This window comes from Anomaloglossus baeobatrachus, chromosome 4 (genome assembly GCF_048569485.1).
Source record: "Anomaloglossus baeobatrachus isolate aAnoBae1 chromosome 4, aAnoBae1.hap1, whole genome shotgun sequence".
In the NCBI taxonomy this organism is placed as follows: Eukaryota; Metazoa; Chordata; class Amphibia; order Anura; family Aromobatidae; genus Anomaloglossus; species Anomaloglossus baeobatrachus.
The window spans coordinates 137,507,606-137,531,878 of record NC_134356.1 but is presented as its reverse complement, the minus strand read 5'-3'; positions in this window follow the sequence as shown (position 1 = coordinate 137,531,878).

Sequence of the window (24,273 nt, the reverse complement as noted above, 5' to 3'; positions counted from 1 at the left end):
TGCCTCAACACGTCAGATTATCTGCTACACCCGCAAGCTTCAAACGGAAACTGAAAACTCATCTGTTCAGAAATGACTATAACCTTCAATGACCCCACCACCGTGCGTAGCTGCCGCCCAACCTCCACCCCACCTACTGTCTCCTCCCCAAAATCTTTTAGATTGTAATCCCGCAAGGGCAGGGCCTTCTTCCATCTGTACCAGTCTGTCTATTGTTACTTGTATATGTACTTTGTATGTATCCCCCTTCTCATGTACAGCACCATGGAATCAATGGTGCTCTATAAATAAATAATAATAATAATAACTTCCTTGTCTGTACTCACTTCAGCTTTGGAGCAGACCTCTGATTCCCATGCTATAGTGTGACTGAACAGCTCTGCAGACTCAATAACCTCTGTTACCCCATACTCAGCAGGGCTGGTGGAAACTTGAGAGCTGTTAGGAAGCAAGTGCGATTGGGTTGATATTGAACTTGAGGTGGAGGAGAGGCCACTTTATGGAGCACTTGAGATCCATTGAAGCAGATGCTGTTTTGGTGCCTCATCTACATTTGTTAGTGATGGTCATATCCGTGAAAAAAGGGATCATATCAGATTATCCATGGGAAGAATAACACCTGTTATTTTGGCTAGTATTTGTTGTTACGAATCGTTGCCACCATAAACGCAAGAAGCCTGCTGCGTTTCAGTTGCGCCCAGGCGTCAGCTGCCATTTTGGACTGTGCCTCGGGTTGCCCAGATGGCTGCTTTCTCCTCCACGTCTAAGTGTGGAGAGGCGGCTAGTGCACATGTGTGTGCCGATTTACTCCAGCCGCAGCCTAAGTCCAGTGTTTCGCCTAGTGAGTATGCTCAGCCTGACTGTACCATTCCTGAGGCTAAGTCCTCAGTTCGGGCTATAGCGCATACTCCCACACTTAGTTCTAAAAGCCTCTTTGCACAGGTACTTGGACTCCGTGCCATGTCTAAGTCCGGTGTTGTGCCTAGACAGCATGCTGAAGCCGATAGTCTTTTTTCTGAGACTGTTGTTCATGCTACTGAGCATGCTCAGGCACTTAGTGCATCAGAGGATAGGTCCGGTAATGAACTCTTTTGCCCTGCCCCTGACGTGGCAGGCCCATATAGACCACAGGGCATCAGGTGTCCTGATGATGTGGCCAGGCTTGCAGAGGCCCGCCCCTATGACTTGTCACCTCATTATTGTTGGTCAGACGATGACTGGTGAGGTGTTCGGGTCGTGGCGGCCATGAGGTCATCATTGAAGTTGCTGTTCCGAATAGGCCGCTGGTTATGCCACTGATGACGTGTCACTCTGCTTTTGTCTCCAGGAGGTGCAATGTGGTCCACCCTGGGTTGTGGCGGACCCAGGTTATAAAAGGGGCTGGAGCCAACAAGGAGGTGCGCAGTCTTCTATTATGCTCAAAAAGAGCACACCTCCATGTGTTGAACCCATTGCAGCTTTAGGCCAGAGGTAGGCAGGGATAGTGCGTCGGTGCAGGCCGCCACCACAGTTTGTAAAGCAGGACGGTTATGACCAGCTCCTGTCCTAATAGTACTGCTAGTGCAGCCCAGTGGCATTAACTGGGCTGCTGCTGCTGATGCGCCTGCTGTCCACAAGTGTGGCCCCTACGCACACGGACAGCATACCCAATGGCCCCTGTGTTAACAGGGAGTTCCTGGGCTGGGTGTGTGTGTGGACCCTCTGACGCTAACAGGGCTCCCAGTCTCCAGATCCAAGTGTCGTCTAACTCGGTTCAGGCTACTATTAGTTTCAGAGCCACCCAGCTCTGTATCCTCCGCTTAACCTTCCAGTTGCCAACATCTCCTTTTCCATCTGGGAGCACGGTGGACACCGACTGGCGATGGGGATATATACCTTTCTCTTTATTTTCTTCTTTATTTTCTTCTTTATTTTTTTTATATATCGCTAACATAGTATATACCACCTTATCCAAATCTGCCAGTACCCCCGTAACAGATGGTGTTTCTTCAGCAAATGTTACAGTTGCTTAACCACCAAACCCACAGACACAAACGTTTTTCCCCTTTCCAACACACCTGTTCCCCTTTCCACCAGCATCTGTCCTTTTTCAACTCATTTTGTATATGACCAAATTTGCAACTCTGCAGGGACACCGTACTCAACGCCGTCTCAGCACAGCAGCCAACCCTCGGTCCCTCAGATGCGGACAAGTAAAAGACTATTTCCTCCTAGCCATGACAAAGCGTTGAGATTCACTCTGTGCAGCACTGGTGTTTAGTGTAAAAGCAGATCTAAGATTGCGTACCACCTTCTGCTGATACTCCTGCATACGTGCGTCCCTTTCTATGGCAGGACTTATTTCGCCAAATTTTGTCTTGTACTGGGGATCTAACAGTGTGGCAACCCACTAGTCAGCATTACTTCGAATTCGGACAAACCGAGGGTCATGTAGTAGGTAGTGCAGCAAGAAGGCGCTCATGTGTCTTGCGCATCCAGGAGGACCAATTCCTTGCTGTGTTGGTGGTGGAGAGGTGAGAATCATGCCTCCTTCCTCTGCACTCTCCCCCCAACCTCACACAACTGAAATGTGAGCAAGCTCTCCCTCATCTGCCGAGTCTTCCATGCCCATCGCCAGTTCGTCCTCCATTTCTTCATGGGCTCCTGCACCTTCCTCTACAGTTGTGCTGATATTATGCGCCCTTGTTAATCCCTCTCCCCCACCGTCCCATGCCTGCCGCCTTGGTGCTGCTGACCGTCTGGACCTTGTAGATCTTGTTATCCCTTCTACATATAACTCCTCCTGTACTTCCTCCCCTTCCTCTTGTCCCACCACCTGACTCCGAATAATGTTTAGAGTGTGCTCCAGCATGTAGATGACCGGAATTGTCATGCTGATAATATCATCGCCAGTGCTAAACATCTCCGTCGACATTTCTAAACTGTGAAGAAGGGTATATAGGTCCTTGATCTGACACCACTCCAGCAGCGTGATCTGCACCACCTCTGGATCTAGTTAGCCCAGGCTATACATCATAACGTATTGCAGCAGGGTTCGGCGGTGCTGCCACGGACGCTGCAACATGTGCAGATTCTAATTCCTGCGTGTCGGCACATTGCATTTCAGGCGGTGAAACGCCAGACTGAAAGACTTCTGGAGCGATGCAAGTTGTTGAGCTCCTGAGTGTGAACGGTGGAAGTGAGCCCATAGCGAGCGTGCCCGCTGCAGAAGGCCATGTAGGCCAGGATGATGGTTTAAAAATTGCTGGAGAACCAGGTTCAACATGTGAGCCATTCAAGGCACGTGTGTCACATTGCCCTGACGAAGGGCCGCAGCCAGGTTTGCATCATTGTCGCACATGGCTGTTAAGTCACCACCGGAGTCCACTCCATCAATTTGTACTACGGTCGCCAGGTGACACCGTGTTCCTTTAGTGCATAGTGCTGAGAGGAGTCGATGCCAGCAGGTTCTGCTTACACACTGGGCTGCGTTACCTTGAGATATGCAGAACCACTGGCTGACTGTAGGTGGTGGGTGTCTCACAGTTGAAGTACCATCATTGAGCTACAACCAATGGAAAAACACCACACCCTTTTTTAGGCCCATCCTGTCTGCTGACCACTGCCAGACATAGCTCTGAACCTCTGGTTCCTGTTCTGCCCAGTTCTGTTTTGTGCTTTTGTGTGCTTGTTTCCTGACTACGTCTCCTGCCTGCTGTTTATGTACCTCGTTGCCCGATCTGCATTTTACCTCTGCTTGTTTTCTGATTAAGTCCTGGCCGTCCCATTCTGTTCCTGTTCCTCAATTCATGGTTTGACCCTGCCTGACCACTACTCTCTCGGACTGCAGCCTTCCACAGGTATTGATCACCTTGGGCCCTGTGTAATTCCAAATTCCTGTATAGGGGTTAAAGGGTTTCAGGGTTCTGGGGGTCCTGATTGGTGAGTGGCCTCCCTCTAGCCTATCCTTTACAGCCCATCAGAGTCTATGGATCCAGGCAGGCGTTACACCGTGCCCTCTGCAGAAGGCCATGTAGGCCGGGATAGTGGTTTAAAAATTGCTGAACAACCAGGTTCAACACGTGAGCCATATAAGGCCCGTGTGTCACATTGTAACGGCGAAGGGCCGCACCTAGGTTTGCATCATTGTCGCACCCGGCCTTCCCTGGCTGCTGGTTGAGTGGAGACAACCATTGATGAAACTCGGTCTCACTCTCCAGTGCTTACCGTCCACAACTCCTCAGTGGTGTGACTCACATTTCATAGACATTAGACATTTCAAAGTAAAGAGTCGACCACCTGATGCCATTGAGCTCTGCTGCCACCATAGTAAGGAGGTGTGTGGGATTCCTTGTGCGCAGTTACAACGCAGGTGGCCTGACCACACAGGGTTTGGGCGGAGGTGGAGAACCCAGACGAGGTTGAGGAGGCAGAAGCAGTGTAGAAACTTCTACATACAGAGGAAGGATTGACACACAACTCATGGGGACGGCAAGACTTTTACAGCAGACCCTTCTCCATCTCTCCCCATAGTAACCCATTGCCCAGTCAGCGACATGTAATGCCCCTGTCCATGCTTACTGGGCCAAGTGTCTGTGGTGAACTGCACCCTGTCACACACAGAGTTTCTCAAGGAAGCGGTGATTTTGTGTGCGACCTGCTGGGGTAGCGCGGGCACGCCTTTCTTGGAGAAGGAGTGGCGACTGGGCATCGGCTCTTGGGACACTGCGATCGGCATAAGGTCTCGAAAATTCTCTCGTCCAAAGGTTGGAAAGGCAGCATTTCTGCAGCCAACAGTTTGCAGATGCTGAAAGTCAACCTCAAAGCCATGTCATGCCCTTCTAAAAGGGGGGTCAGTGGTGGCGGGGCCCGACTCCGTGACCCTGGCGGAAGTCAATTAATATGGCTTCAGTGTTGGGGGTGATTAAAGTTTATATTCGTGACGCCACCTGTGGTTTGCGGCTATTAAGCCGCCGCTGCTAAATGGGGCCTCCGGGGGTGATGGAATGGCAGCTTGGATGGTCCTGCTCCCCACAGGTGGAGCGGTGCCCCAGGGCAACAGTTGGTGCTTGTGAGTGTCGATGTAATTGCGGTGTAGTGCAGGGCCGACAGGCGGTGAAAGGACTGGACACAAACAACAGTCTCTTTACCTTCTCCTCTTTTACTGGATAAACGGTTAGTCCTAGGAGACCGTTACAGGTGGTAGAAGGCTCCGGCCGGCCTGGAAGTAACTGGGGTGCTCTTTTTGGCCAGCTGAGTATGAGGCCTACTCCCTGTTCTTCCTTCGCTTTCATAGGACCCTGCACTCTGAAGTAGCAATGGCCCTCTTGCTGCTGGGACTGGTGGTACATCCCTCTCCCTGTGTGGTAGGCTGCGCAGGCCCTCTCTGGTGCTTCTCTGCTGGAGTCCACACCAGGCCCTTGTGATGCGGCTGTCCCTTCAGGTTGCTTATGGGCCAGGGGCTTGCAGCTCTCCTGCTCTTCGGATTCGGCTACCAGGGAAGGGTTTTACACCCTGGCAACCACAGACTCCGATGTCTAATTCTCTTCTGTGCCTCTCTGCCAATCCTGCTTTATTGGGCCAAGCTATTCCAGCTCCAGGCCCCAGTCCACAGGACAGCACTACTCTGCGTCTTCACTCTCCAAACTTCCCTAACAGCCTGAACACTAACTCCTCCCTCAGGTCAGGCTTGGGGAATGCTCCCTGGAACTCCAGGTTCAGAGCTCCCTCTGCTGGCCTGAGGGAGAAACTGCGTTGGATGTTTGTACTTACTGGCCAATGATTTCCCCAATTACCTCCAGGCTCAGCATTAACCCTTTTGAGGGGGCAATGCTGTTGTGGCAACCAGATCCTGGGGCGCCGCACTCCCCCTTAATTAAAATCAGTACTCCCGGACTGAGGAAACAAAAAGAAGAATATTTGAACATTTCATCCCATGGCTGGAGGCACATTTTCTTAAACGTTACAACTTAAATAACAACTATAATGAGTCTAGTGTGGCTCCCTGCCGGGTGTCCATTACACTGCTCCATGGGGGACCTGCCGCGATAAAACCCCCAACGTAGGCTCTAGGTGTGCGTCAGAGCATTGATGACCCTACTCTATGAACGCCGGATGGATTTTTCTTCAGGGGTGAAAAGCACAGTAGGTGCAAACTATAAACAATTAAAGTGTTGGCCACCCATAGTTCAGTGGCCCAATTGTCCATTTACTTAATCACCTAAAATAAAATGCATTTTATACGAGACATTTTAAATAACTATATACACTCTGTTAGGTATTCTATTTTCTATGTTCTATACCTTGGAGGGGGCTGTCCCCGAGTGCTGCGTTGGGACCTGCGTAGTGATGGTTGTGATTCTTCACTACCTGGTGTATGTACTACCTCAGTGTTACTGGTAGGTTTCACCCTGACAGGTATGCGTGATTGTTGCCTACGGGGTCTTAGATTCGCCAAGGGTACGACAGGTTCACCACTGGCAGGGGGTTGATTCTCCTGTTCCACTGCTGGCGTGACATCTATTGTTGGGACCAACTTGTCTTCAGGTGGATCCGGGACCTCTTCTGCTGCTGGTTCGACCATTTGCGGGAATGTCAATACTGGTACCACTATAGCATTATTTATTTGGTTCCATGTTTTGGGGAATTTGCCAAGTATTGTTTGGATCATCTCTTCCTCTTTTTCTTGAATTTGGGGACTTTCTTGTACTTCTACTTCCTTTTGGATTTTGCACCGTTCAGTGCACACTTTCAGGCGGTCTCTGGAAACTGCTTGATAGGTCTTGCCTTCATCTTTGCTTATGAGACACACTTTACTATTGTCAAAATTGGAATGGATAATGGTGTAGGGTTCATTCTCCCACTGATCATCTAATTTATGCGTTCTCCGCTTTTTCTTGAGGATCTGTTCTCCAGGTGCTAATGTGGCACCCTGGCCTGGCCAGGTCGTCACAGATAACACACAAACACCCCACCCCCATCAGACAGGGACAACAGCCAAACAAAAACCCTTGTTGCCTCCCTCCAGTGTCTGATGTCCACACCAGGTGGGGCGGAGCTAAGCAGTTGGCTCCAGCCACCGAGGAGTTCACAGGCCTGGAGGCGGGAAAAGTGTGAGAACAGTTTAGGAGTTTGGAGTGAGAGTAGTAAACACTTGGGTGTCTGGGTTTGTAGCCCAGGCACTGACAGCAAGGTTGGCAGGCCCGCCGGTACCGACCGGGGAGTGAAGTGAAGCCAGCACACACAGTCAGGGCCATCGGACCCCGACCAAGCTTGGAGCCGCCGACAATAGTCAGATCTGAATGTAACTGGAACCCCAGGGGTTTCACAACAGCAAAAGTCCCGATTGAAGGCAACCGCCAACACCGTGAGGGTATACAGGTACCGCCTAAGGTTAGAGACCCAAGGGCCAGCGCCTGCGGGCAAACGGGCTCCTCCAGTACCCATACACCGGGGGAGCGGACTACCGTTGGGAATCCATAGTAGTCAGCAGAAGAACATCAAGGTGCAGGGAAAGACAGCCACCATCACCTGTCCGGGGAGAGACACTGCAGCCAGCTGTGGGACCCATCCATCCAGCCATTTGGTTTACCGAGGACTTTGTACCTTTCTTGCTAAGTGAGTACACCCGTGCCATCTGGCACCGCCCTGCGCTGTCCCTGCAACCCTGTACCTCACCAACCCTGCCTCCCCGTCACATCACCGGGCCCTGGGACCACCGACCCCTACCCACGGAGGGGGAAAACAAGAAAACAACATCCCAGCTGCTCCCTACCATCGCTCCCGGGATCCCCGTCACCAGCAGCGGTGTTGCCCATCTTCACCACGACCCGTGGGTGGCGTCACGGACTAAATCCCCCAAATCAACCACCCCTTTCACTCACGGGCGAGGAGCGCCGCTCGAGTCCCCGGATCCGGCCCACCGCTTGAGCCACCGAGCAGCCATCGCACCAGCGCCGGACCCGAGCGTTAGCGAGAGCGCAGCAGCGACGGCGTCCTCCCCGCCCGCGACACTAAGGGAGTTGCTGGGGCTGTTTGATTGTAGCTCTTTTCTTGTCTTATTCTGGCTTGGGACAGGTTCTTTTCCACGCATTCCTGAACTTTGCGGTACTGTTGTTGTCACTCTGTATCACAATTTTCTATCTCTTGAACTGTTTCAGGTGACACAGTTCCCATTTCAAAGTCTACAGGTAACTTGCCAGGTCTTGCTCGCATCAGGTAAGCAGGGTTGCAGTTGGTCGAGTTTACTAGGATATTATTGTACAAGTCCACTAGATCTGGTAACTTCTCTGGCCATTGGTTTCTTTCTTCCAGAGGTATAGTCTTGAGCATATCAATAACCACATGGTTCATTTTCTCGCATAATCCATTGGTTTGGGGGTGGTACGGTGTTGTTCTTATTTTCCTACAGCCGTACATGTTACAGAACTCTTGGAACACTTCTGCCTCGAATGCAGGGCCTTGATCAGTCAGTACCCTTTCAGGATAACCGTGAGGTCGACAAAAGTATGCTTGAAATGCTCGAGCTGCTGTTCTGGCTGTCTGGTCTTTCACAGGCACTACTACCAGGAAACGAGAATAATGGTCCACAATGGTGAGGGCGTAGACATAGCCTGACCGGCTTGGTGTTAACTTCACATAGTCCAGGGCCACCAACTCTAGGGGCTGCTTCGTGACAATTGGCTGTAGGGGAGACCTCCTCTGGCTGATATCATCCTTCCACCTCAGGTTACACGGACCACAGTCTCGGCACCACTTCTCGACTGCCTTTCTCATGTGCACCCAGTAGAACCGATCGCGGAGTAGGATCTCCAACTTCTTCCACCCGAAGTGTCCTGCTCTATCATGGTAAGCTGCTAGGACCATTGGAGCATCCCTCTGTGGGACCACTATCTGCCAGACGAGTTCATTCGTTCGCCAGTTGACATATCTCTTGCATAGCTTGCCTTTGTAGAGAAACAGTTTTCCCCTCTCCTTCCACAGCTGTTGGGATTCTTGTGGAGCATCGAGACCAAGATTGGTTTCGGCTTGTGCCAGCTTTTCTTTAACTAATCGGATGGCCGGGTCACTGTCCTGGGTTTCTTCCCATTTATGGTGGAGTAATGGGTTGATAGAAACCTCTTGCTGACTCGAGCGCTTTCTTCTTACAGCATGCTCACAATGGGAGACACCTTGTCCATGGAAATCTGGTAACTCTATCTCTTCCAGTTCATCCAGGTCTTCCCCAGACTCGAGTAAATGAGGCATTCTGGACAGCGCATCCGCATTGCTATTCTTCTTGCCAGCCCGGTACTTGATGGTAAAGTCAAAGTTGGACAGTCGAGCCATCCATCGCTGTTCTAGTGCACCTTAGCTGTTGCTAGGTGAGTCAACGGATTGTTGTCCGTGAAGATGGTAAACTTGGCCGACGCCAGATAGTGCTTGAAGCGGTCAGTCACTGCCCAGACCATAGCGAGGAACTCCAGCTTGAAGGAACTGTAGTTCTCTGGATTCCTTTTTATGGGCCGAAGCTTCCTACTGGCGTAAGCTATCACCTTCTCTCTGCCGCCCTGTACCTGGGACAGAACTGCTCCCAATCCCACGTTGCTGGCGTCTGTGTACAGTACAAACGGCTGGCTGTAGTCAGGGTAGGCCAGAATTTCTTCTCCAGTGAGAGCCCTTTTCAGCCGGACAAATGACGCTTCTATTTGGCTGTTCCATTCAAATGGAGGGCTTTGCTTCTTAGCCTTCTTTGGCTGGCCCACCAGGAGATCTTGAAGAGGTGTTGCTATCTTTGTGAAACCATCAATGAACCTTCGGTAGTAGCCCACCAGCCCAAGGAACTGCCGCACCTCCTTTACCGTGGTGGGTCTTGGCCAGTCCTTGATTACTGTGACTTTCTCTGGATCAGATGCCACACATTCTGCGCTGACCACATGACCCAGGTACTGTACCTTTGGCTTCAAGAGGTGACATTTGGACGGCTTTATCTTCAGGCCATACTCTGACAAGGACTCAAACACTTCTGCTAAGTGCCTCAGGTGGTCTTCATAGGTCTTGGAATAGACTATGACGTCATCCAGGTACAATAGCACGGTTTCAAAGTTGTAATGGCCCAAGCAGCACTCCATCAATCTCTGAAATGTTCCTGGGGCGTTGCAGAGCCCGAACGGCATACAATTGAACTCGCAGAGACCCATTGGTGTCGTGAATGCAGTCTTCTCCTTGTCTGCCTCTGCCACAGGAACCTGCCAATACCCACTGGTGAGATCCAAGGTGGAGAAATTGTTAGCTGATTTTAAAGCTGCTAATGACTCTTCTATTCTGGGTAGTGGATAAGCATCTCTATGTGTAATGCGGTTAATTTACCTGTAGTCAACACACATTCTCATTGTGCCATCTTTTTTCTTTACGAGCACTAGTGGAGCTGCCCAGGGGCTACAACTATCTCTGATAACCCCAGCCTCCTTCCTTTCCCGTAACATTTCTTTGGCACGCTGATACTGTGCTGGGGGTACAGGGCGGTATCTCTCTTTAATGGGATGATGGTCACCAGTGGGGATTTGATGTGTAACCCCTTTTACCTGCCCAAAATCTAGGGGGTGTTTGCTGATGACCCGCTCGTATTCCTGTACCACCCGGTAAACCCCATGCTTTTGGTGTGAGGGGGTGGAGTCGGTGCCCACATGTAATTTTTGGCACCAGTCCTCCAGCTGTCCCTTGGAGCTTTTGTCTTCCGCCTGGTCGGACGGGATCAAGGGTTCCACTGCTTTGATGGTATTGTTACTAACAGTGTACAGTTTTGCTACAGTGGCGTACCGGGGCAATTTGGCCTCCACCTCCCCACAATTCAGGATGCGGATGGGCACTCTTCCCTTGCAGACGTCTGCTACCCCTCTGGCTATCAGGACTCCAGGCCTACTGTCTGAATACACAGGTTCCACCAGGGCCTGGTAATCCTGACCCTTAAGGCCTATTGCTGCCCGACACCATATCAACATCTCACTTTTTGGGGGTATTGCAATGGGGAAGGGGTCACTTACCCTCACACTGCCAATTTCTCCTCCGGCCAGCTCTACCTGCTGCCTCCGCATCAGGGCTCTGATCTCCCTCTGTAGGGCATGCTGCTGCCCGGAGCTGGCAGTTTCAGCCGCCTGCTGCAACAAAATTATCACTTCGGCAAGACAATCTTCCATTACATTTGTACCAATTGTTAGCAGTGGGTTAGATTCTTTGCGATCAATATCTACAATTATCATCCCTTGACATGGCAATTCTACCTGCCCCACTTTAATGGTTATTTCCTTATACCCAATTTGAGGCAAGGGCTGACCATTACTGGCCACAATTGTTAAATCATCATCTGGGCCATGGTCAATGTCTGAATCAGTCCAATATCTTTTGTATAATTTATAAGGGATGGTTGTTACCTGGGACCCCGTATCCAGGAGGGCAGTCAAAGGGATCCCAGCCAGCACAATAGGAAGGACCGGTCGTCCTCCTAAATACTTGCTGTGACAGGGGGTTGAGCCGGGCTTTCTTATACCTGGGGGTTGGCTCCTGGCCCCAGGGTCGGCCCGTTTAAAGTACAGTGCCTTGCTAAGTGGCCCGCCTGGCTGCAGCGGCAGCAGATCGGTTGTCCAGCTGGGTCGTACCGGTCTGTGTCTTTTCTTCTGGTCGGCGGAATCCTCCTTTGTCGCATCCATGGGACGTCATCTGGACTGGAGGCCAACTCGATTCTCGCCGGCGGTGGGGTCACTTGTAGAGACTGCACGGTCTTTGCAAGGGCAGCCACAGTCTTCGTCAGTTTCTAGACCTGTTGTCTGAGCTCAGCAGCGGAATCTTTATCCAGGGACTGCGCCTCGGCCCCTGCAGTGGCTCGGGTTGCAGGCATTACCTCCGGGTACGTGATAGCAAGTGGCCGGAGGGGCGCTGGGTCATTTGGTGTAGATTCCCTCAGTACCCGAATGGCCTGGTCCTTAAACTTTGCAAAGTCCAGAGCAGGGTTCTGCAGGACCATGATACGCAGCTGTGTCCTGTGAGCATCTGACAGGAGCCCTTCTATGAACTGCTCGGTTAGGAGTTTGTCTTCTTCACGTACACTCACTGGGTCCACCTGTTTAATTGCTCTCAGGGCCTCTTGCAGGTTTAAGGCAAAGTCCCGTATGCTGTCTGTGGCCCGTTGTTTGTACCCAAAGAATCTCATTTTTATTTCTGCTGCAGTGCGGGTGTCAAAAGTACTCTTTAACTTGGCCAGTGACTGTCCCTTTATCAGTGTCAGGCCAGGACTTTACTTCACGCTGGGCTGCGCCAGCTAACTGTCCTATTATTATGCCCACTTTCTGGCTCTCAGTCAGAGGGTACACTTTAAACAAGCTGTGCAGTCTTTCTCTGAAGTCGCTCAGGGTATGTGACTCCCCGGAATACTGCGGTAGCCAGTCCGCTCCCGGAAGTTATGGCATGGTGAGCGGCATTACAGCCGCTGCAGCGGGGGCTGGGGCGACGGCGACTGGGATCACATTGGCCGCTGCTGCTGCGTCTTGAGCTATCACAGCCACCTGTTCTCCCTCTGAATCGGACATCTTCCTTCCCCATTAGTGGACCTTACCAGGCTCCGCTCTCTTTTCAAAATCTCCTCAGAGTCGCGCGGGGTTAACGAACCTCCGCTCTGATGGCGCGCTCTCTTTGCGCTCTTTTTCGGGCACGCCCCCCTTTCTTCCTGCCCTCGGCAGTGCTAATGGCGGCGGCTTTTTCACACAGTAAAACACAGTTCAAACACAGTCATTTCAGGCGCACAGTACCCGGTGGGTCCGGGCACGAAATCCTGTTCGTGACGCCAAAGTTGACTCGCCCACCCTAGGGCTATGGGACACCCGGTGCCGGGCCGGACTAGTCCGGGGGTCGTCGGTGGAGGCGGGGCCTGACTCCGTGGCCCTGGTGGAATCAATTAATATGGCTTCAGTGGGGGTGATTATTAAAGTTTATATTCGTGACGCCACCTGTGGTTTGCGGCTATTAAGCCGCCGCTGCTGTATGGGGCCTCCGGGGGTGAGGGAACGGAAGCTTGGATGGTCCTGCTCCCCACAGGTGGAGCGGTACCCCGGGGCAACAGTTGGTGCTTGTGAGTGTCGATGTAATTGCGGTGTAGTGCAGGGCCGACAGGCGGTGAAAGGACCGGACACAAACAATAGTCTCTTTACCTTCTCCTCTTTTACTGGATAAATGGTTAGTCCTGGGAGAACGTTACAGGTGGTAGAAGTGTTACGGGGGGCTGTCTGATAATAACCTAAAGGAGTATCAGACAGTCAGGGTCCACCGTGCAAAGATTCTGCTGCAGACTATGGCAGAGTGCAATACCTCTGTTAACTCACAGAAGGATATAATAAGTAAGTAAAGCAATTCCTCCCTTACTTGGAGGGTGAGTGGAATGATCTCTGTTAATAATCACAGAGACAAAGGCAATGTGTGCGAAATGGCACCTACCTAGGTCCGCTCTTCTAGTGGTGCAAAAGAGACGAACAGCAGCGTAAGCCGCACAAAGCTCCTACCTGCGTTCGCTCCACTAGTGTGCGACGACACGAACCACTAGATATGGCACCTGCCTAGGTCCGCTCTTCTAGTGGTGCAAAAGAGACGAACAGCAGCGTAAGCCGCACAAAGCTCCTACCTCTGTTCACTCCCCTAGTGTGCGAGGATACGAACAACTGCCAGACGCAGTATAAGGAACGTTACCCTAGCGGCAACGTCCACCTACGAGTCGAACCACAAGGCCCAGCCGGACCATGTGCCTCAGGCACCTGCCTATGTCCGCTCTCCTAAGAGGTAAGGATACGGACAGCAGACAAAGCTGTAAGGTATAAGAACGCTACCCTGCCGGTAGCGCTCACCTAGCATAGACAGAGGAATGCCTAGAGGAACTCGCACAGAGCGTCTACTCTTATGCATGAACCAAGAGGACTGAGCGCCATGAGGCGTGTGTCAGGGTCTTATATAGACTCTGTGCCTCATCCAAGATGGAGGACACCAGAGCCAATCCGCTGCCAGAATGACAGGAGTGACGTCATGCTGGCCTATCACCGAGCAAGGCATCACAAGCACATGACCAGCGACCGATCGGCATAGAAGGTGTCAGAGACATGTGACCTCGTGTCAGCGATGATGTCTCCCACACATGTGCAATTGCTCCAAGATAGGACTTAGTCTCCGGCGCTCGCACATGTGCAGTAGCAAGAAATCTGGACTTAGTCTCCAGCGCTCGCACATGTGCAGTAGCAAGAAATCTGGACATAGTCTCCAGTGCTCGCAGCAACCGTAACAAGAAGGCTCCAGCCGGCCTGGAAGTAACTGGGGTGCTCTTTTTGGCCAGCTGAGTATGAGGCCTACTCCCTGTTCTTCCTTTGCTTTCATAGGACCCTGCACTCTGAAGTAGCAATGGCCCTCTTGCTGCTGGGACTGGTGATACGTCCCTCTCCCTGTGTGGTAGGCTGCGCAGGCCCTCTCTGGTGCTTCTCTGCTGGAGTCCACACCAGTCCCTGGTGATGCGGCTGTACTTTCAGGTTGCTTATGTGCCAGGGGCTTGCAGCTCTCCTGCCCTTCGGATTCAGCTACCAGGGAAGGATTTTACACCCTGGCAACCACAGACTCTGATGTCTAATTCTCTTCTGTGCCTCTCTGCCAATCCTGCTTTACTGGGCCAAGCTATTCCAGCTCCAGGCCCCAGTCCACAGGACAGCACTACTCTGCGTCTTCACTCTCCAAACTTCCCTAACAGACTGAACACTAACTCCTCCCTCAGGTCAGGCTTGAGGAATGCTCCCTGGAACTCCAGGTTCAGAGCTCCCTCTGCTGGCCTGAGGGAGAAACTGCGTTGGATGTTGGTACTTACTGGCCAATGATTTCCCCAATTACCTCCAGGCTCAGCATTAACCCTTTTGAGGGGGCAATGCTGTTGTGGCAACCAGATCCTGGGGCGCCACACTTGACTGGCATCAATTGTCCCCCATTTTCAATCTTAAAAAGATGCTTTGCATGAAGCACTCTCAAAAATACACCAGCCTTTCGCCTCCCCAGGATGACACAGGGGAAGAAAAGTCCTCGGTGATCCATGGCTTGTTCATCTTGGTTCTTTTTTCAAAAGCGAGGGGACTCCAACCACAGTCTCCCTCGTTTCCAAAAGTTGGGCCACACACACACCACTTGACTGGCATCAGTTGTCCCCCATTTTCCATCTTAAAAAGATGCTTTGCATGAAGCACTCTCAAAAATACACCACCCTTTCGCCTCCCCTGGATGACACAGGGGTAGAAAAGTCCTATGTGATCCATGACTTTCTCATCTTGCTGAACGTTAGTCTGTCCACATTGTCCGTGGACAGACGCGTGCACTTATCTTTCAGCACACACCCAGCAGCACTGAAGACACGTTCTGAGAGAACGCTGGCTGCGGGACACAACAAGATTCCCAAAGCGTAAGTGGAGAGCTCAGGCAATTTATCCAGATTAGAAGCCTAGAATGAGCAAGGCTCAAGTTGCACAATAATGGCATCGATGTTCACTTGCATATACTCATATATCTGTGTCTCCTCCTCTTTCAGCAGTTTTGTTTTCGCATGAGTATTTGTCCTTGTCACTTTCCTATGTGTTTGTGTTGTCTTGTGAGTTGTTTGTCACCTTTTGGACACCTTTGAAAGTGTTTTCTATGTGTTTTTATGTGTTTGTGATTGCCTCCCATTGTTTTCTATGGGGTTCGAGAAGTTCGTCAAATGGCTCGCCGAACAGAACTCGAACGAAGGATTCATTCAACGAACCGAACTGAACTCGAGCCTCTAGAGGTTGGCTCATCTGTAGTCATTATACTTAAAGGTCACGCGATTCGTCCTGCAGACTCCCGGCAGCTCCAGCTTCTGAGTCTGATCATTAGGCTATGTGAGCACGTGTGCGTAATTCATGCAGTTACGCTGCGCTTTGTAGCGCAGCGTAAATGCATGCATCCTGCGTCCCCTGCACAATCTATGGAGATTGTGCAGGGGCCGTGTGCACGTGGCGTCTTAGAGCGCAGCGCTTCGGCTGCTGCCCATAGCGCGCGTTCTAAGAAGTGACATGTCACTTCTTCCGTGCGCTTTGCCGGCAGCCCCTGCTCTGTCTATGGCAGGAGCTGCAGGCAGAGCACACATGTGCTTCAGAATGGAGCTTTTTAGCTGCGCTCTGAAGCGCACCTTTTAGGTGCGGTGCAGAGCGCACACGTGCGCACATAGCCTAACTGCCGCTGGTAACCAGCAGTGACTTGCAGGATCTTCAATGACATCATAGCATGTGACCGTCTGGTGTGAAGGTTGATTGGCTTACAGACTGGGCACATGACCATGACGTCATCGAAGGTCCTGGTAACTGAACTTTCATTGTCACTATGCAAGTGTTGCATCACGGCGCACACTCTCCCCACAGGAGCAGTCAGCTGCGTGTGTTTCCATGCAGCTGAAGTGCTCCTGTCCTGAGATTGTCAGACCGTGCGGGGTGATGCGGGACGCAAGTGCAATCATCCTCTCACTGTCAGCCTGCATCTCACTCTATAGAGAGCGATCTAGGAGAGCTGACTTGGCTCTCTGTTCTTCTCACTGTGTATAGACTGTGTCTGTACAGAGTGCTGAAGCTGACATGCTCTACCTGTGGATTACGTCAGACTAAGAATTGTTTTTATACTAAAGATGGAATCTCTAAGTGTTTGTTTTGTTTTATTTCTAATAAAAAATAAACTTCTCTGTGTTGTGTTTTTTATTTTACTGTTTACTAGAAATTCATGGTGGCCATGTCTATTTTGGCCTGACACCATGAATTTCAGGCTTAGTACCATCTGAGAATACAAAGCTGGTATTAACCCCTTTATTACCCAGCATGCCACCGCATTAGGGCCACTGAACGAGTCTGCAGGACGCGTCTAGGGACCTGTAAGTATAATGACAATGTTTCTTATTAACTGTATTCTTTACTTTATAGCCCCCGCCACATCACATCGCTGCCCGTGTCACACAAAGACGTTTAACCTCCGTCACACATACTTATGTGCTGAGCGACATCGCTGTGGGCGGCTAACATCCACTTCCTGAAGGGGGTGGGACGTTAGGCGTCACAGTGACGTCACAATGCGGCTGGCCAATAGAAGCGGAGGGGCGGAGATGAGCGGGACGTAAACATCCCGCCCACCTCCTTCCTGCCGCATACCCGTCGGGAGCCACGGGACGCAGGTAAGCTGTGTTCATCGTTCCCGGGGTGTCACACAGTGCGATGTGTGCTACCCCGGGTACGATGAACAACCTGTGCTAAGTAAAATAAACGATTTTTTAAAAATAAACGACGAGTACACGATACCCGATTTCTCACCGATTTGTGATCGCTCGAAGGTGTCACACGGGACGACGTCTCCAACAAAGCCGGATGTGCATCACGAAAACCGTGACCCCGACAATCTATCGCACGATAGATCGCCTCATGTGACGCCCACACTAGTCCGTGACCGTTTTTAGGAAGAGGCTTCAATAATGGTATGATTTTACCGAAGTGAGTGCCGCTTTCTACAGACAATCTGTAGCTAGTCTATTCCTCCCACACTGGGAACATTAAAGCCCTGCCCCACTTATTGCATTGGAGCTTACAGCAGGATCCAGGTGGAGTACTTTATTTGAACAGTTGATGCTGTGTTTGTATTCACATTATCAACATCTTTCTGCATATACAGTGCCTACAAGTAGTATTCAACCCCCTGCAGATTTAGCAGGTTTGATAAGATGCAAATAAGTTAGAGCCTGCAAACTTCAAACAAGAGCAGGATTTATTAACAGATGCATAAATCTTACAAACCAACAAGTTATGTTGCTCAGTTAAATTTTAATACATTTTCAACATAAAAGTGTGGGTCAATTATTATTCAACCCCTAGGTTTAATATTTTGTGGAATAACCCTTGTTTGCAATTAAAGCTAATAATCGTCTTTTATAAGACCTGATCAGGCCGGCACAGGTCTCTGGAGTTATCTTGCCCCACTCCTCCATGCAGATCTTCTCCAAGTTATCTAGGTTCTTTGGGTGTCTCATGTGGACTTTAATCTTGAGCTCCTTCCACAAGTTTTCAATTGGGTTAAGATCAGGAAACTGACTAGGCCACTGCAACACCTTGATTTTTTCCCTCTTGAACCAGGCCTTGGTTTTCTTGGCTGTGTGCTTTGGGTTGTTGTCTTGTTGGAAGATGAAATGACGATCCATCTTAAGATCCTTGATGGAGGAGCGGAGGTTCTTGGCCAAAATCTCCAGGTAGGCTGTGCTATCCATCTTCCCATGGATGCGGACCAGATGGCCAGGCCCCTTGGCTGAGAAACAGCCCCACAGCATGATGCTGCCACCACCATGCTTGACTATAGGGATGGTATTCTTGGGGTCGTATGCAGTGCCATCCAGTCTCCAAACGTCACGTGTGTGGTTGGCACCAAAGATCTCGATCTTGGTCTCATCAGACCAGAGAACCTTGAACCAGTCTGTCTCAGAGTCCTTCAAGTGATCATGAGCAAACTGTAGACGAGCCTTGACATGACGCTTTGAAAGTAAAGGTACCTTACGGGCTCGTCTGGAACGGAGACCATTGCGGTGGAGTACGTTACTTATGGTATTGACTGAAACCAATGTCCCCACTGCCATGAGATCTTCCCGGAGCTCCTTCCTTGTTGTCCTTGGGTTAGCCTTGACTCTTCGGACAAGCCTGGCCTCGGCACGGGAGGAAACTTTCAAAGGCTGTCCAGGCCGTGGAAGGCTAACAGTAGTTCCATAAGCCTTCCACTTCCGGATGATGCTCCCAACAGTGGAGACAGGTAGGCCCAACTCCTTGGAAAGGGTTTTGTACCCCTTGTCAGCCTTGTGACCCTCCACGATCTTGTCTCTGATGGCCTTGGAATGCTCCTTTGTCTTTCACATGTTGACCATGTATGAGTGCTGTTCACAAGTTTGGGGAGGGTCTTAATTAGTCAGAAAAGGCTGGAAAAACAGATAATTAATCCAAACATGTGAAGCTCATTGTTCTTTGTGCCTGAAATACTTCTTAATACTTTAGGGGAACCAAACAAAATTCTGGTGGTTTGAGGGGTTGAATAATAAATGACCCTCTGAATAAACTTTTCTCAATTTAAAGAAAAAAATAAAAAAGAAATAACATTCTTTTTTGCTGCAGTGCATTTCACACTTCCAGGCTGATCTCCAGTCCAAATGTCACAATGCCAAGTTAATTCCGAATGTGTAAACCTGCTAAATCTGCAGGGGGTTGAATACTACTTGTAGGCACTGTAATTGATACATTATAAAAGTTATAGTATAAAGATGTATTTAAAATTGTGCAGCTTTTTGTGTAAAAGGGATATTACCATCAAAAAAGTGATGGCATATCTCTATGATATGTCATTACTTATGATTGATTGTGGTCGAACTCTGGACCTCCACCGCTCTTGAAAAAGAAGAACAACCAGCACTTGAAAGCAAAGATTGCATTCCCTACACTTTTTTGACAATGAAATAAAGCTTGTTGAAAGGCTGCAGCACAGCCAATCACCAATCTTTTTTGGCTATAGGCACTTCCGGAGTTATCGCAGCTAAGCAAAATATTTGCATGGCTGTGATTTGCCGGTGCACCACGTGACCTGGAATAAATAAAGGCCAGATTATGGGCTGCACAGCCATTTTTCTGTGAAAAGTGCAGTGAGATTAATGCAGGCAGACTGTTACGGGAGGACTGGCGGATTGGAATAAAGATGTGAGAATATCCCAATCGCCAGCTGGCATCCACTGTGCAGAGACGGTATTCTGTAGCTATAAACTAGGTGGACACTTCAGCAGCAGTAACGGAAAGTGTACCCTGTGCACTGTGTTAGACGGCCCACAGCGCTAATAGGGACACAGGGTACAGTCTCTGTTTAACTACACAGAGACTGCATACCACTGCAGTAGTAGCCTCTGTTAACCCCAAAGAGGCTACGTGCACCAGCTGTAGTCCCTGTTAACTCCACAGGGCACTACCAGCTACTCTAGGGAACTTTGTTAAAACTCCACAGAGCCCCTGTGCACTACTCCCGATTTAAATTGCTGCAGACTAATGACAGGGCCGCTGCGACTCTGCACAAACTTTCCCTAAAGCTGGCGCTCTACCAACCTGTCTGGTGTGCCCCTTGGTACCGTACAGCTTACTGCAGGACCAACACACCAGATGTGGCGAGGCAACGATGACTAATGCTAACCTGCCTAAGTGATGAACCCAACGTGTGGGATCACTATTGTCCATGGTATCAGCTCTAGTGAAGAAAGGTATAGACCTTTGGCAATGGTGCACCAGAGGTCCATAAACACTTAGAGGAAACTGACTGAAGATTGCGCACCCATGAGCATTGGAGAGAGGCTCAAAAGATCTAACCCACTCCCCAAACACACTACCAGTAATCGTCTGATGACCTATGGTGGGCTGCAAGGCCACAGGGGCGGGCGTCCGAGAGCCAATCAGGCTTCACCACATCATCAGGACAGCTAACGTAAGTCAGCCTATCAGGTCCTGCCATGTCAGGACAGCTGACATCAGTCAGCCAATCAGGTCCTGCCATATCACGGGCATGCGCAGTAGTGTCCACACTGGACTTCGCCTCATACAGAAAACAAAGTGTGCGAGCATGCTCAGTAGCCTAAACTGAGAACTTAACAGCAAAAATTAGACTATCAGGCTTAGCATGCTCAGTAGGCAAAATTCAAGACTAAGGGGTACTTTGCAAGCTGCGACATCGCTAGCCGATGATAGTGATGCCGAGTGCGATAGTACTTGCCCCAGTCATACATGCGATATCTTGTGATAGCTGCCTCAGCGAACATTATCGCTACGGCAGCTTCACACGCACTTACCTGCCCTGCGACATCACTCTGGCCGGCGACCCGCCTCCTTCCTAAGGGGGCGGGTCGTGCGGCGTCACAGCGACGTCACACGGCAGGCGACCAATAGAAGCGGAGGGGCGGAGATGAGCGGGACGTAAACATTCTGCCCACCTCCTTCCTTACGCATAGCCGCTGGAGGCAGGTAAGGAGAAGTTCCTCGCTCCTTCGGCTTCATACACAGCAATGTGTGCTGCCGCAGGAACGAGGTACAACATCGTACCTGTCGCTGCAGCGAAATTATGAAAATGACCGACACTACACAGATCACTGATTTACGACGCTTTTGCGATCGTTTATCGGTGCATCTAGGCTTTACATGTTGCGACGTCGTTACTGGCGCTGGATGTGTGTCACTTTCGATATGACCCCGACAACATCGCAGTAGAGATGTCGCAACGTGCAAAGTACCCCTAAGTCTCTGACAGAGAACTAATTACCTGAGCATGCGCACTAGCCGCTTCTCCACACTTAGACGTGGAGCCTTGAGCAGCCAGCTGGACAACCCGAGGCACGGCCTGGACGGAACAGAAACTGTAACGGGCTGCTTGCGTCATCAGGGGCACCGATTTGTAACACAGACTCAGGCATCGACGTGCTAGGTGCTGATTCATAGGCAGGCTAGCAAGAGTTAATGCCTTCTTGTTAATCTACTTGTGGGGACGTCAGTCACATCTGCTCCTCTCCTATTTATGTTGGCAGAATCTGTCCACCCATGCTAGCTATAGTTTATCTTAGTTGGTCTGATGAGCTGTGATGTTCCTGACTATCTGGTGGAAGTAGTGCTTACTGCTTTTTGCAGTTGTGGAGTTTACCCGTGTTGTCTTTTGTAGCTTCTTCCCTGCTCTTGTTTTCCTCATGAATCTCTTATTGTCCAATCCAGTGTGTATGTGCAGTGTGTTAGAGTTTTGTTTTTTTCTTGTCTGTATTCATCTGTAGTTAACATCACACTCCAGCCAATTCCTTTCCTCATGGGAGGGGGGTTAGCTGATTAGGTCTGGACAGGAGCAGGATCAGGAATTTGACTCAGGCATCTAAACCACTAGGAGTATTGTGAAGCCCCACAGGTGTTGTGTCGGTGCATTACCTTCAGGGACTTCACGTGGCGGGACGGTCTGGTCACAGGTAAGATGTCTTCTTAGGATTGTTGTGACGCCACTCTTGGTATTACGGTCAGTGGAGACCGCCACTGCAGATTGAGGGGTGCCTGGGGCTGATGGTGGGTGCAGTCAGTTGTAGTGGCCTCCCGACAGTGAGGCAAGCCCCAGGACCCTGTGTAGGTGTGTGGAACCACAAGGCGCAGAATGAATCAAACACAAGTAGGATGTCTTTCAGGGGTTTTATTCACTGATGGAGGCAGGGTGAGTAACTCGGGCGTAGCTGGGATGAACCAGGCTGGAACCAGGTGTCCTTCAGGCTGACTTGTGAGGGTGGCTACTGACTCGCCTTCTCTAGCCCTTCTGTTGTTTGTGATGACCCCGACTTGCAGCCCCTACCGGGGTCACCCAGGGAAGTTGCTGCTCCCCTCGTTTTGGCCCGTTTGCTTGTAGCCTGGACAAGGTCACTCCAGCTGCTTGCCTCCTGTGAACTATGGGCCATCTCTTTGCTACGTGGCTGCGGACTCTGTGGTGTGGGGGTTTGAAGTGCCCCCCTCAGGCAGGTTTGGCAGAAGAAAGGTGAATCTATCTCTGCACTGGGACCTGTTACCCGTGCGGGCCTGGTACCTGCCTGGCAGTACCCTTACTTTGCCACCCCATTGCTCTCTCTAGCCAAGGGTGGATTTCGGGCGGCACTACCAGGTGACCAATCTCCCCCGTCAGTAGTCACTGCGTGTACGCTGTTAGATTGCAGCAGCTCCAGGGCCCTCCGTCTGCTCTCCCTGAGCTCCACACTAAACTGGCTCACTTGTGGGTTCTGCATGTCTGCCCTGTCTGAGCTCCACTTCCAGACTCCTCTCTCCTCAACACTCTGCTCCAGACTGCTTGTTCCTCCTTCTCTTCCTCTTTCCCCACTGTGCCTGCCTACGCCACCTAGCAACCAGGCTCTCCACCACACCCCTTGAGTGGACATGGATGCCACGCCCCCTCCTGGAAGCTCTCAGGAATCCTCCCAAAGGTACATGTGTGAGACCTGATTACTATGCGCCTGTGTAGTCACACCTCAGTCAGCCTTCTGGATTACCTGTATTGCACTGCCCCCAGCATGGGTGCAGTACTCAGTGGTGCCTGACCAGGTCAGGGGCGCCACAGTATCCCTGAGGTTAGGAATAGCATAAGGCCCCCTAGCGTGAGGGACAGCCTAGGGGCCCCTATCCCTTGTTATCCTATAGTCACATTGTTACACTGTTTAGGTGACTATTAAAAGTAGGTGCTCTGTGGAGGAACTCTGGCAATCTTGGCTGTGTGTCAAAGCTAAGATTCATTACAATGAACCAGCCATGCATCACACAGTACTTCTCAGCACCTTTGGATGACTAGACAGCTGCACTCATGCATTGCTATCGTCTATTTGCAATCCAAAGTTTTTGTGGCTTAAATAAAAAAAAAATAAAAAATATATATATTATTATAAAAAAAATGTTGGCTACCTCTTCCTCTGCCTCTTTCACCTCCATTGCCATGTCCACCTCCTCCTCCATTTAAACATTCGCCTCCTAGTTCAAGACTTTATTTTTGGATTTATTTGATCTTAGTTTAAAGGGGTTCTGGTTGCACTGTGGATAAACGGAATAAACAGGATCTGTAACAGCAGTCTTCAAATGTTTCTGTGTTGTGGACCTTTGTTAATATTTTCTGTGCAGGTGGACCCATGAAAGAGGCACTGTAGAGCCATAGCTAAAATTGTGACTCTGTAGGGGAACTCTTCTACGCCTCGCAGCAGACTGCCAGCTCGATCACAATCCAACTACAAGCTATTTAACTGAGGCAGCGGTAGTGTACATTACTAGAGCTTATATTTTGGTTCTGAGGGTGAACTGTGGAACTGCAGTATAATAATGTGTTGGTCTCTCTCGCTGTATACAGGTGGTGTAAAACTCTGCAAGTTTTGAGGGGTAAAATAATGTGGACAGCATTCAGTATAGGACATAGCCTTACTGATGGTGCTGGTAGTGGAGGAGTAGCTGCTGCAGGGATAGGACAAGGTTGATATGTACCTGCTATGTGCTCAAATTAAACACTTTTCTCTGGGGCACAAAGTCAATAGAAGGTTCCTCAGCATGCCACAACATTCAGCATCTGATAAACTCCGTAGTAGGAGGAGCCAGCGTTTCAACAACATGGTGGAAGAGTATAAGTGCACACATATCTGAATGTACTGAATGATGGGATTGTTACATGTATTTATAGTTTCTTTGAACTTTGCTTGATCTGCTC